General features: G+C 42.0%; 1 protein-coding gene across 4 annotated transcripts in view; it reads right to left on the bottom strand.

The window, feature by feature from the left end:
• Positions 1-10,020, bottom strand: part of rnf141 (ring finger protein 141) — a 41,234-nt gene extending 31,214 nt beyond the window's left edge. For 2 of the 4 annotated variants that reach the window (XM_043705692.1, XM_043705691.1), the window contains exon 1: positions 9,830-10,020. The gene's annotated coding sequence lies outside the window, so the exon portion shown is untranslated. Of the gene's footprint in view, positions 1-3,483; positions 3,509-9,829 lie in introns of those variants that run through there. The other 2 variants (XM_043705690.1, XM_043705689.1) reach the window with 2 other exon arrangements.
• Positions 10,021-11,976: the final 1,956 nt, after the last annotated feature.

Here is an 11,976-nt window from a genome sequence, read left to right as displayed (position 1 = left end):
CCCTCCTCTAGCTTATCTCTCCACGCTTCAGGCTCTCTGCCTTTATTCCTGATGAAGTGCTTTTGCCCGAAACGTCAATTTTGCTGCTCCTTGGATGCTGCCTGAACTGTGTGCTCTTCCAGCACCACTAATCCAGAATCTGGTTTCCAGCATCTGCAGTCATTGTTTTTACCTCCAATTTTGCGATAATACCTGGTCATTCTGCATGTTCTAAAATCCTGAAAAATTGGTATTTGTTGCATCAGCGGTCCTATCTGTCCAAATCTGTGCATAGCAAGGTTCCATACTTAGCAAATCAGTTGAATGACCAAATAACCTCATTTTGACTGGTTAGCAAGGTTAGATCTCATGGAATACAGGGAGAACTAGCCATTTGGATACAGAACTGGCTGAAAGGTAGAAGACAGAGGGTGGTGGTGGAGAGTTGTTTTTCAGATTGGAGGCCTGTGACCAGTTGAGTGCTACAAGGATCGGTGCTGGGTCCATGACTTTTCGTCATTTATATAAATGATTTGGATGTGAGCACGAGAGGTATAGTTAGTAACTTTGCAGATGACACCAAAATTGGAGGTGTAGTGGAGATGTACAGCACACAACAGACCCTTCGGTCCAACTCGTCCATGCCGACCAGATATCCAGGTTACCATGGTTACAAGGGGATCTTGATCGAATGGGCCAATGCGCTGAGGAGTGACAGATGGAGTTTAATTTAGATAAATGCAAGGTGCTGCATTTTGGGAAAGCAAATCTTAGCAGGGCTTAACCACTTAATGGTAAGGTCCTAGCGAGTGTAACTGATCAAAGAGACCTTGGAGTGTAGACTCAAAGCTCCTTGAAAGTAGAGTCGCAGATAGATAGGATAGTGAAGGTGGTGTTTGGTATGCTTTCCTTTATTGGTCAGAGTATTGAGTACAGGAGTTGGGAGATCATGTTGCAGCTGTGCAGAACATTGATTTGGACAATTTTGGAAATATTGCGTGCAATTCTGGTCTCCTTCCTATCAGAAGGATATTGCCAGGGTTGGAGGATTTGAGCTATAGGGAAGAGGTTGAATAGGCTGGGGCTGTTTTCCATGGAGCTTCGGAGGTTAAGGGGTGTCCTTCTAGAGGTTTACAAAATTATGAAGGTCATGGATGGGATAAATAGACAAGGTCTTTTCCCTGGGGTGGGGGAGTCCAGAACTAGGGGGCATAGGTTTAGGGTGAGAGGGGAAAGATATAAAAGAGACCTAAAGGAACAACTCTTTCATGCAGAGTGTGGTGCATGTGTGGAATGCACTGCCAGAAGAAGTGGTGGAGGCTAGTACAATTGCAACATTTAAAAGGCAACTGGATGGGTATATAAATAGGAAGGGTTTGGAGGGATATGGGCTGGGTGCTGGTCAGTGGGACTACATTGGGTTGGGGTATCTGGTCGGCATGGATGAGTTGGACTGAAGGGTCTGTTTCATGCTGTACATCTCTATGACTCCATGAATCTACAAAAGTTCATTGAGTCAGGGTGTTTACAGTATTTTGTTCATTCCTTATATAGAAATTTGTAAATCGCACATCCTCTCCATTAACTTTACACTAACAAAAACAGGAACTGTGTCTAAGGTTACAAGGAATTTTTTTTACCCATGGGATCTAGCACTAAGGCATAGTTTCAAAAAATGGAATCACACTCCAAAGACATGAGAAAGAAACTCTTCCTTCAGAGGGTCTCTAGTTTTTGGAGTTCTCTAAGCTGGAAGTTGGGCTATTGAATACATTCAACACTGAGCTGGTTAGATTTTTGGTCTATGAGGAAAACAAGGATTACAAGAAAGTAGGAAATTCAAGTTAAGTCAGGATGCTACTATTAAGTGGTGATGCAGGCTTATGGGATCAAAGACCTAACCTCGTACTATTTCTTATGAGCTTATCATGGAGGCTAGAGGAAGTGCACTGGAGCTCCAGACCTCCTACACAACAGATCACAACATAAACTAAAAATATATTTCCATGTTACTGAGATGGTCTATTAATACCTCACCAACCAGGTTTCTTTAACAACAGTTTTATTAACAAAACAACATTTTTTTTAATGAAGAGTGGTTAATCTATTTGAAATTCATTTATGAGATGTGGGCATTGCCCAAAGGGCAGTAAAGAGTCAACGACATTGCTATTGGTCTAGAATCACATATCGGCCTAACCATGTAAGGATTTTCTTTGCTAATGGACATTAGTGACCATAATTGCCCGTGGCTACACGGTGACCATTGGGTTAACTTTTTTTTTAAATTCCAGATTTTTATTGATTTTAAATTTCACCATTTGTGGTAAGATTCAAACCCATGTCCCCTGATCACTAGCATGGAGTTCTGGATTACTCATCCAGTGATGTTTCTATTATGCTTCCCCTAACATACACAGTCAGTATTTTAAAGATATGAATGGCTATTCCTTTAAAAATCTAAAATACATAAGGAAACACACACTTCTGGAAAAAAAGAAGAAAAACCTCTAAATAGATGAGCTTTAAAAATCTTTCTTGCAGTTAGTGTCATTTTTACCGACAAAATTAATATAAAATGTTCTGAAATCCATTACTCTGACACTTCTGGCACTTGTGGCCTGAAACACATTTGTCTCTGGAGTCCTGGCAGACAGATATGCTGTAGACTTTTTTGACTTGGATTCTTTAAATCACTTTTTCAGAAGTACAAATAGAGTTCATTCTAACCTCAACAAGAGACAGTGTTCTTTTTAAAAACAGGAGATATCAGCTGGACAGTCCTTCCTTACAGGTTTTAGTTCCTCAAATAGTTCCAGATACCAAAACTAACACAGCCAGTCACATTATTCAAAACAGGTCCACAGCTAAATAGGCAGCTCTTGTCAGCCATGTGACTTTTAAGAAGCCTTGTTAAAAGAAGTCCAACATCCACAGTGACCTTTCAACAGTCTATTTTAAAGAAACCACCCAAGTTTTTATTAATGGAGAACAGAGTATTCAGAAGTTGACAAGATATAAAGCTGTGAATTTTAGAATAAGGAGAGGTCCATGCAATTCCAGTTTGCAGGTCTGGTCTACGTGAAGTAGATTTCTTTGGGGGAAGTAACAGAGCCTCATTGTCTGTAGATGTCATACATTAAGATTTTAGCAAGGCTTCATTCTGATGCCCATAGAAGAAGGTAGGAAGGAATAGAATGGGAGACAAACCTCTGGGTTGAATTGAAAATTTGGCTAAACCACAGAAAGTTGTTGATGGAACTGTAACCAAAAATAGCAAGGAAGATCAGTGCTGAGGCCACTATCGTTTTTTGGCTGTAAACAAATTATATGCAGTCTGTAATGTGGACCATGAACTTTGATGATTATGATGAAGGGCAAGATTTTATATTTTGCATGACTCATTGCAAGCTCCTGATATGTTATTCAATGATGGAGACCTGAAGATAGTAGATCCTTCACCAGGAAGACATGGAAATTGTAAAGAATGAATCAATTGATCACCTTGTTCCATTCAACCCATTTTCCTGAATCCATGTCTCCATACTAATCTGAAATGTTGACAGAATTTTTACGTTAATCACTAATGCAGGAAACCATAGAATCCTTACAGTATGAAAGCAGAACATTAGCACAATGAGCCCACATCGACCCTCCATTCTACCCAAACTCCCTCTCCCACAACTATCCATGTAACCCGGTATTTTCTATTGTTAGTCCACCTAGTCTGCACATCACAGGACACTATGGGTAATTTAACATGGCCAATCCACCTAAGCTGCACATCTTTTGACTGTGGAAGGAAATCGGAGCACCCAGAGGAAACTATGCAAACACGGGGAGAATGTCTTTGTGGAGTCTTCACCGTTGCCCAAGGGTGGAATCGAACCCGGGACTCTGGTGCTGTGAGGTAGCAGTGCTAACCACTGAGCCACCACACTGCCCAATGAGTTCTACAGCTTTACATCCCCTTTCCAAAGATGTTTCTCCTGTGCTCTGCTCTCAAACTCTTAGTTAACTGCATATTCATGGTCTTCACACTAAACTGCTCAGCTACTAAAAATACTCTACTTCTATCCACCCTGCTCAATCACTTCAGTTCATAGATATTCAAAATCTATGACGAACAGCAGTTTTTTGTTTATTTATAGAATATGACTTTAATTCGATTGGGGTGTAGAGTATGTCAGCTATGCACAGTGTGACATACCATGTTGTGGAGAAATCAACTAGGAGAAAGTGAGGACTGCAGATGCTGAAGACCAGCATCTGGTCTTCATCAGGTTTATGCCCAAAATGTCGATTCTCCTGCTCCTCAGATGCTGCCTGACTGGCTGTGCTTTTCCTGCACCACACTCTCAACCCCACATACCACGTTGTGTCAGCATGTCTCCTTTGGTAATATTCACTACGTCGTGCTGTATATGGTTAGGAAAGTTATATAATGCAACAATGTTATTTCTAAATATTAAACCATAAGTTTATAAGCATTTAAATATAAAATGTATTTGACAAAGTAAATAAAGAATGAGTTCAATGAAGAGGTTGCAGACATTGTAAATCTGGCATTTTACATTGCTCAAGAGCTCCTACATTTGATTGACAATCTAGAAAGATTCCTACTAAATGTTCTAGGAATGTGTAATGTATATAATCTGATGCCTGAAGTCTGGCAACAGAAGTGCACAATCCATGAAGATTTTTCTTCAGTTAAAGACACACATTTCCTGCAACAAACTACAGGTTATTTCTTGGAAAACATGTGGAGAGAGCACAACAATCAATAGTCAACTATTTAAAACACTTATTAAAGACATAGTCTCAGAGTTAATTAACCTACACATAACCGTTACTTAAACGATCAGTTTGTTTTTGCAGAATTACACTTATTTTGCTCAAAAACTGCATGAATCCATGTAAAACTCTAAAATCAAACAGAGTGCTTGCTCGTCTGACATAGCATTGGGACACAGACAGACTTCACATCTATTGTTTAAAAAGCTGAGCTATCTTGAGAATATAACTTGAAAGAAGTTCTGGGATTTACATATCAAAGAACAGAAACCAGCACATCCCAATATAAAAGATGAACGTTTTAATGTAAGATTGTTTACTGTACCATATCTCCATGACACTGAACTCCTTTAGCTATAAATTCTGTGAGCATGATCTTAATCTCCACAAGCTTCCAATTAAACCTGTTAGACTATAACCTGGTGTTGTGTGATTTTTAACTTTGTACACCCCAATCCACACCAGCATCTCCAAATTATTGAACTATAACCTGGTGTTGTGAGATTTTTAACTTGAAACGATTAAAGCCTTAACAGAGGCATATAAAATATGTCTCCATTACTAACAATAACCAAAAACCAGGACTGATTCAGAAGCTGTAATCTAAACTCATGATTCAGTCACATTGTTTGTATCAGAATCTCATTTGCCTTTATTTGTATAGGGTTTGTGGATACAATAGCTACACATTCTCCACAGCCGCAGAGGTGAGAATCACAACTTTATCAGCACTATAACTCTGGTGGCAAAGACTGGCAAAATCCTTTGAATTAAGCACAAATCCATAAATTCCTCACCATCCAATTTCAGGAGAATGAGCTCTAGTACTGATGGATAATTTCCAATTGACATTTGAAGGTATATCTGTGAATCTACTGATAACATTGTAGGGTCTGGGTTAGAAATCCATGTTAATTGGGTTAAAAATGATTTTATAACCCTCATTCCCCAGGGATCTATGACCAAGTATCAATCCAAAAGAAGTTTCACCAGCTACAGCAAATTAACATCTAATTTACCTTAGAACATTTTTATAATGTGGAGGTGCCAGTGTTGGACTGGGTGAACAAAGTTAAAAATCACACAATACCAAGTCATAGAACAGCAGGTTTATTTGGAAGTACTAGCTTTCAGAGCACTGCTTCTTCATCAGGTACTAGTGGGGCCGGCTACTTGCGGAGCGTTTCAGAGAACACCTCTGGGACACCCGGACCAACCAACCCAACCACCCTGTGGCTCAACATTTCAATTCCCCCTCCCACTCCACCAAGGATATGCAGGTCTTTGGACTCCTCCATCGCCAGACCACAACAAATCCGACGCCCCTCCCCCAAGTCCCTCCTCCCTACCTTTTATCTTAGCCTGCTGGACAAACTTTCCTCATTCCTGAAGAAGGGCTTATGCCCGAAACGTCGATTCTCCTGTTCCCTGGATGCTGTCTGACCTGCTGCGCTTTTCCAGCAACACATTTTCAGCTAGGATCATAAGACAGAATATCCAGCAAAAGATTACAATGTCATGCAATTAAAATGATACATTGAACAAACCTAGATTGCTGTTAAGTCTTTCATCTTTTAGAATGGGTTGCAGGTTTTGGTTCATTAATATGCAAATCCCAGAACTTCTTTTAAATCACATTCACGAGATAACTTCAAGTTTTATAAAAGAGGTGGCATCAGACAAGGTGTTAGTTATGTGCGATTAGAGTCTGTCTGTATCCCAATCTTGAGTCAGACTGGTTCCATTTCCAAAATAGGAATTTATAAAATGTTATATGTATTGACTGCCTGCAGGGTGTGCGCTTCAGATGTCCGTCACATTCCTCCTCATCTGAGCAGCTCCTGCGTGTGTGGAGGACTTGTCCAAAGGGGATGGCTGTTTTAATAGGTTTAGGGGAAGCTGGAGAAGTGCAACATCATGAAATTAGTACCTCACGATGCTGCACTTCAGTACCTCACTCTACTGCGCAGGCACCTTTGTACCTCACTCTACCACAAAGCCACAGATAACCTCACCATGTTACACTTTTCTAGGTTCCACCCTAAATATAAAACAGCTATCCCCTACAGACAAGCCCTACTCATACACGTAATCTGTTCAGATGAGGAGAAACATTACGGACACCTGAAGGTGCTGAAGGACTTCCTCATAAGAGGATACGATGCTCAACTCATCGATCGCCAGTTCCAACGTGCCACAGTAAGAAACTGTAATGACCTCCTCAGGAGACAGACACGGTATGCATCTGATAGGGTACCCTTTTTGTCCAGTATTACCCAGGAACCGATAAAATATTGCTATGTTCTTCGCAGCCTGCAACACACTATTGATTAGAATGAGGACCTCGCCAAGACATTCATTACACCTCCACTTCTCATCTTTAAATGACCGCCAAATCTGAAACAGACCATTGTTCTCAGCAAACTGCCCAGCCTTCAGGGCAACATCGAACACAACACTGTACAACCCTATCATGGCAACCACAGCATGAGTGTTGACATGAAGAATGTGACTTAAAAGCAGCTCTGGGATTTACATATTAATGAACCAAAACCTGCAATCCATTCTAAAAGATGAAAGACTTAACAGCAATCTAGATTTGTTCAATATATCATTTTAATTTCATGACATTGTGATCCTTTGCTGTAAATACTGTCTCTTATGATCCTGCCCCACTAGCTACTTGATGAAGGAGCAGCGGACTGCAAGTTAGTACTTCCAAATAAACCTGTTGGACTATGACCTGGTGTTGTGCGATTTTCCATTTTTATGGCACCCTTATAGTTTCAGTACATCTCAAACTGCTTTAAGTCAATTAAGTACTCATGAAATTTAGTCAGTGTTGCTATTTTAAAAAATGGCAGCCAATTCGATCACAACCAAATTGAGAACAGAAGGGATAGCAGAAAACTTGTTAGCTTGTTGGCTGTAGTAGGGAAAATGTTAGAATCCATTATGAAGAATACGATAAATGAACATTTGTAAAATGGAAAATTCAACACAGTCAACATGGATTTATCAAAGGGAAATCATGTTTGACAAACTTGTTGATATTTTTGCAGGATGTTACTTGCAGCATTGATAAAGGAGAACTGGTGGGCATGGTGTATTTGAATTTTCAGAAGACTTTTGATAAGGTCCCACACAAGAGGTTAGTAAATATAGAATGCACAGAATTGGGATGAATATACCAGTATGGACTGAGATTAATAGAAAACTGAGATTATGAATAAATGGATAATTGTCAGGATGACAGGCTATTACTACTGGGTTACTGCAAAGCTAAGTACTAGATCCATAACTGTTCACAATATATTTAAATGATTTACATGAGGTGGCCAATTGCAAAGTTTCCAAATTTGCGGATGACACCAAGCTGCATGGAAACATAAGTTGTAAGGGTGCAAGAGGTTTCAAGAGGGTTTAGACAGGCTAATTGAATGGGCTAGAATGTGACACATGGTACTCACAGCAACTGGGATCTGAATTTGATTCCACCCTTGGATGACTGTGTGAAGTTTGCATGTTCTCCCTGTGTCTGTGTGGGTTTCTACCAGATGCTCTGGTTTCCTCCCACAATCCAAAGATATGCAAGTTAGATGGATTGGCAATGCTAAATTGCCCTATAGTGTCCAGGAATATGCAGGCTCGGTGGATTACCCATAGTAAATGCTGGGTTATGAGGATAGGGTGAGGGGAGGGTCTGGGTGGGATCTGATCAAGATCCTGTTGTACTCTGGAGGTAACCTTCTTTGCTGTCCACAACACCTCAAATTTTGGTGTAATTTGCAAACATATCAACACTGAGAATGATTTGAAGATCCCGGTGTTGGACTGGGGTGTACAAAGTTAAAAATCACTCAACACCAGGTTATAGTCCAACAGGTTTAATTGGAAGCACACGAGCTTTCGGAGTGCTGCTCCTTCATCAGGTGGTTGTACAATTGTGCCCTCCACAACCACCTGATGAAGGAGCAGCGCTCCGAAAGCTAGTGTGCTTCCAATGAAACCTGTTGGACTATAACCTGGTGTTGTGAGATTTTTAACTTTTAACACTGAGAAAGTACTGCACTGTCAGGGGGAACAGCACCAAGGGAGTGCTGCACCATGAAAGATGTCACAATTGAAAAATGATATAAATTTAGGTCTTGCATTTGAAGAGGCGTTATCACTGAGCAGAATTCTCAGATTTGATAGAACACCGATCATGATCAGAATAGATTAAATGGCTATCTATAATCTCATTGTGTGAGTCGGCCTCAAAACATTGATTACACTTCAAAAGTAATTCAAAACACCTTGAGGCATAAAACAGCACCATACCAATACAAGATCTTATTGTTTTAAATTGGTGTACAAACATGGCACACAGCAGAACTGAAACACGGATGTGAGTAATAATCATATTTCCATGTTTAAAACCAGTATCATAGTTGTCCATGATAGTTGCTCAATCCAAGAACAACATTATGGTCCTGTAACACATTATGTATTGTTTATAAATAAGGTCATCCCAAGGTTTTGGGGGCTGGAAAGTTAATTGCAACAACACGAATGGGCATCTCATATAAGGGAAGGAGAAAGGTTGGAGATGGGAGAAGGGGGTATGGCTTCTCACTACAGGGTAAGGGTGAGGGGAGAGGACATGGAGGGATATCAAATCATCCCAATAAGAGGAACAACAGGTAGGAATCTCACCCCAGTGGAGCTGCAGCCTGACGTGATCCCAGGGGAAAGGTAAAGAAAGGGATAGGGCAGAGGGTGCATGTCACTCTGAATGGAAGAGGAAATGTGGAGTATCACATGCAGAGAAAGGTAACAGTGGGGCCATTTACCCAATGAGGAGGATATGAATGGTCGAGGTTGGATTAGTAGGCCTACCCTAGTGGGGGGTACTGATCTCTTAGGGCACTGGTGACAGTTAGTTTCTGTGACGCAGCACCAGTCTGTCAGGTCGCGGTAGTTCCAGACGGAGGAGGCTGCAGAGGTAACGATCACAGCTCGCGGGCAAGAAATGAAGGGAATGATAGAGCCCGGGCCCAGGCCGCGCTCTCACCTGTTCCCAGCTCCGCGCTCCCGCTTTCCTGATGGCGGTACCGCCGCACCCCCGCGCGCGCGCGCTCCCGTTTTCTTGACAGCGGCCCCCGCCGCGCGTGCTGCCGCTGCCGCTGCTCCGCTGGGGCGTGGTGACGTCACAGAGGGACGGTTGGCGGCGGGCTCCCGCTTTCCTGATGGCGGCACCGCCGCGCCCCCCGCGCGCGCTCCCGTTTTCTTGACAGCGGCCCCCGCCGCGCGCGCGCGCAACCGCTGCTCCGTTGGGGCGTGGTGACGTCACAGAGGGACGGTTGGCGGCGTGCGCGGATGATGTGGGTTAAAATAAAACTGTTTTCTCGTCAGGCCGTTTAGACAGCGCCTCTGGAATGGGTGGGACTTTAACACGGACCCTCTGGCTCAGAGGTACGGATACTACCACCTGTTAATGTAGGACGAGGAACACGGAGAGAAAGTGATTGCAAACAATTGACGCACGGACTCCTAGAAGTGAGGAACACACTCAAACTGACAGCACTTTTCATCAACTTTTCTCGACTCAGAGTGTTTTTTTTATTTTTTATTTTATTAAACAATTACAAAACACAGTTTACATTTACAGCTGTATACAACAGCAATTTTACAAGGGAGAGGAGCAGCAAAGCCAGGCCCCAAACCCTACCGTTCAACCAGTTTACAGGGAGATGAGGACAAACCTCAAATCCCAGTTGCACATATAAGACAGTGACAAAGACATTTGTACGTGAGACAATACTGTTACACACAAAAGTGCAGACAATACAGACCCAGCAAGCCCCTGTCCCTCCCACCTTCCGACACTCAGCGTTTTGATGCACTGCTGTCAATTAATGCACAACAAGCCTCCTGCCCCAAGATTGACCGCATATGTCTATTTTAGTGGCGTCGACCAATTAATGATCCTAGGATCCTTTAAATACAATTAACTAACACAAAACCTTCAATTTAATCTGCCCTTTGTACAGCGCGGTTAATCTGTATACTCATGATTTGGTGGAGCCAGTATTGGACTGGGCTGGACAAGGTTAAAAATCACACAAGGTTATGGTCCAACATGGCTAGCTTTCAGAGTGCTGCACCTTCATCAGGTGGTTGTGGAGTAGGACCATAAGACACAAATTATAGAAAAAGGTTACAGCGTCATGCGGCTAAAGTAATAAAAAAAACTTTGATTAAGTCTTTTATTTTTTAGAATGCCTTTGTGGGTTTCAGTTCGTTAATATGTAAATCCCAGAACTCCTTTTAAGTCACATTCTCAACTTCAGGTTTTCTAACAAAAGGTGTCATCTCAGCTCAGACAATGTACTAAAGGTGTGAGGTTGAAGTCTGTCTGTGTCCCAATCTTGATTCAGATTGGTTCTGTTTCTAAAGTGGGATTTACAGAATCTTACATGGCTTGATTGTAGGTTATACATTTCTTGAGCAAAATAAACTATAATTCTGCAAATACTGATTCACCCTATAAACTTATATGTGTGTGCATGCAGGAAAAATATTGAGTGTGTGTAAGCTTGGTAAAGTACGTGTGTGAGTGTGATGGGGTATAAGGATGTGAGAGGATGTGTGTGGGTGTATGTGTGTGTATAGGAGTGGGGGTCTGTGTTAGTTTGTGAGTATGTAGGAGTGTGTGTGTGTGTATGTGAGAGAAAGAGAAAAAGTGTGTAGTGCAGTGTGGTCACCTGTAGTGTAACATGAACCCAGGGTCCCGGTTGAGGCCATCCTCATGGGTACCGAATTTGGCTATCAGCTTCTGCTCAGCCACTTTGCATTGTGGCTTATCCCAAAGTCTGCCTAGGAGAATGGTCACCCAGAGATCCAAGACCAAATGTCCTGGACCAATGAAGTATTCCCCGATTGGGAGAGAACACCCTTGCCTGGTGATTGTTATGCCGTGTCTATTCATCCATTATCCTAGCATTGGTTTGGTCTTGCCAATGTACCATACTTCAGGGCATTCTTGCCAGCACGTGAGATCGACAATATTGGCCAAGTCACATGAGTATCTGATGCGTACATGGTGGGAGGCATCCCCACGTGTATTGGTGGTATTCGTGTCAACACTCTGACATGTCTTGCAGCAGCTGCCATGACAAGGTTGCACAGTGTTGTGATCGATGTTGTCCTGAAAGCTGG

This window comes from Chiloscyllium plagiosum, chromosome 16, assembly GCF_004010195.1.
Source record: "Chiloscyllium plagiosum isolate BGI_BamShark_2017 chromosome 16, ASM401019v2, whole genome shotgun sequence".
Lineage (NCBI taxonomy): Eukaryota > Metazoa > Chordata > Chondrichthyes > Orectolobiformes > Hemiscylliidae > Chiloscyllium > Chiloscyllium plagiosum.
The sequence above is the reverse complement of the archived record's forward strand: the minus strand, read 5'-3'. Positions and strand labels throughout refer to the sequence as shown.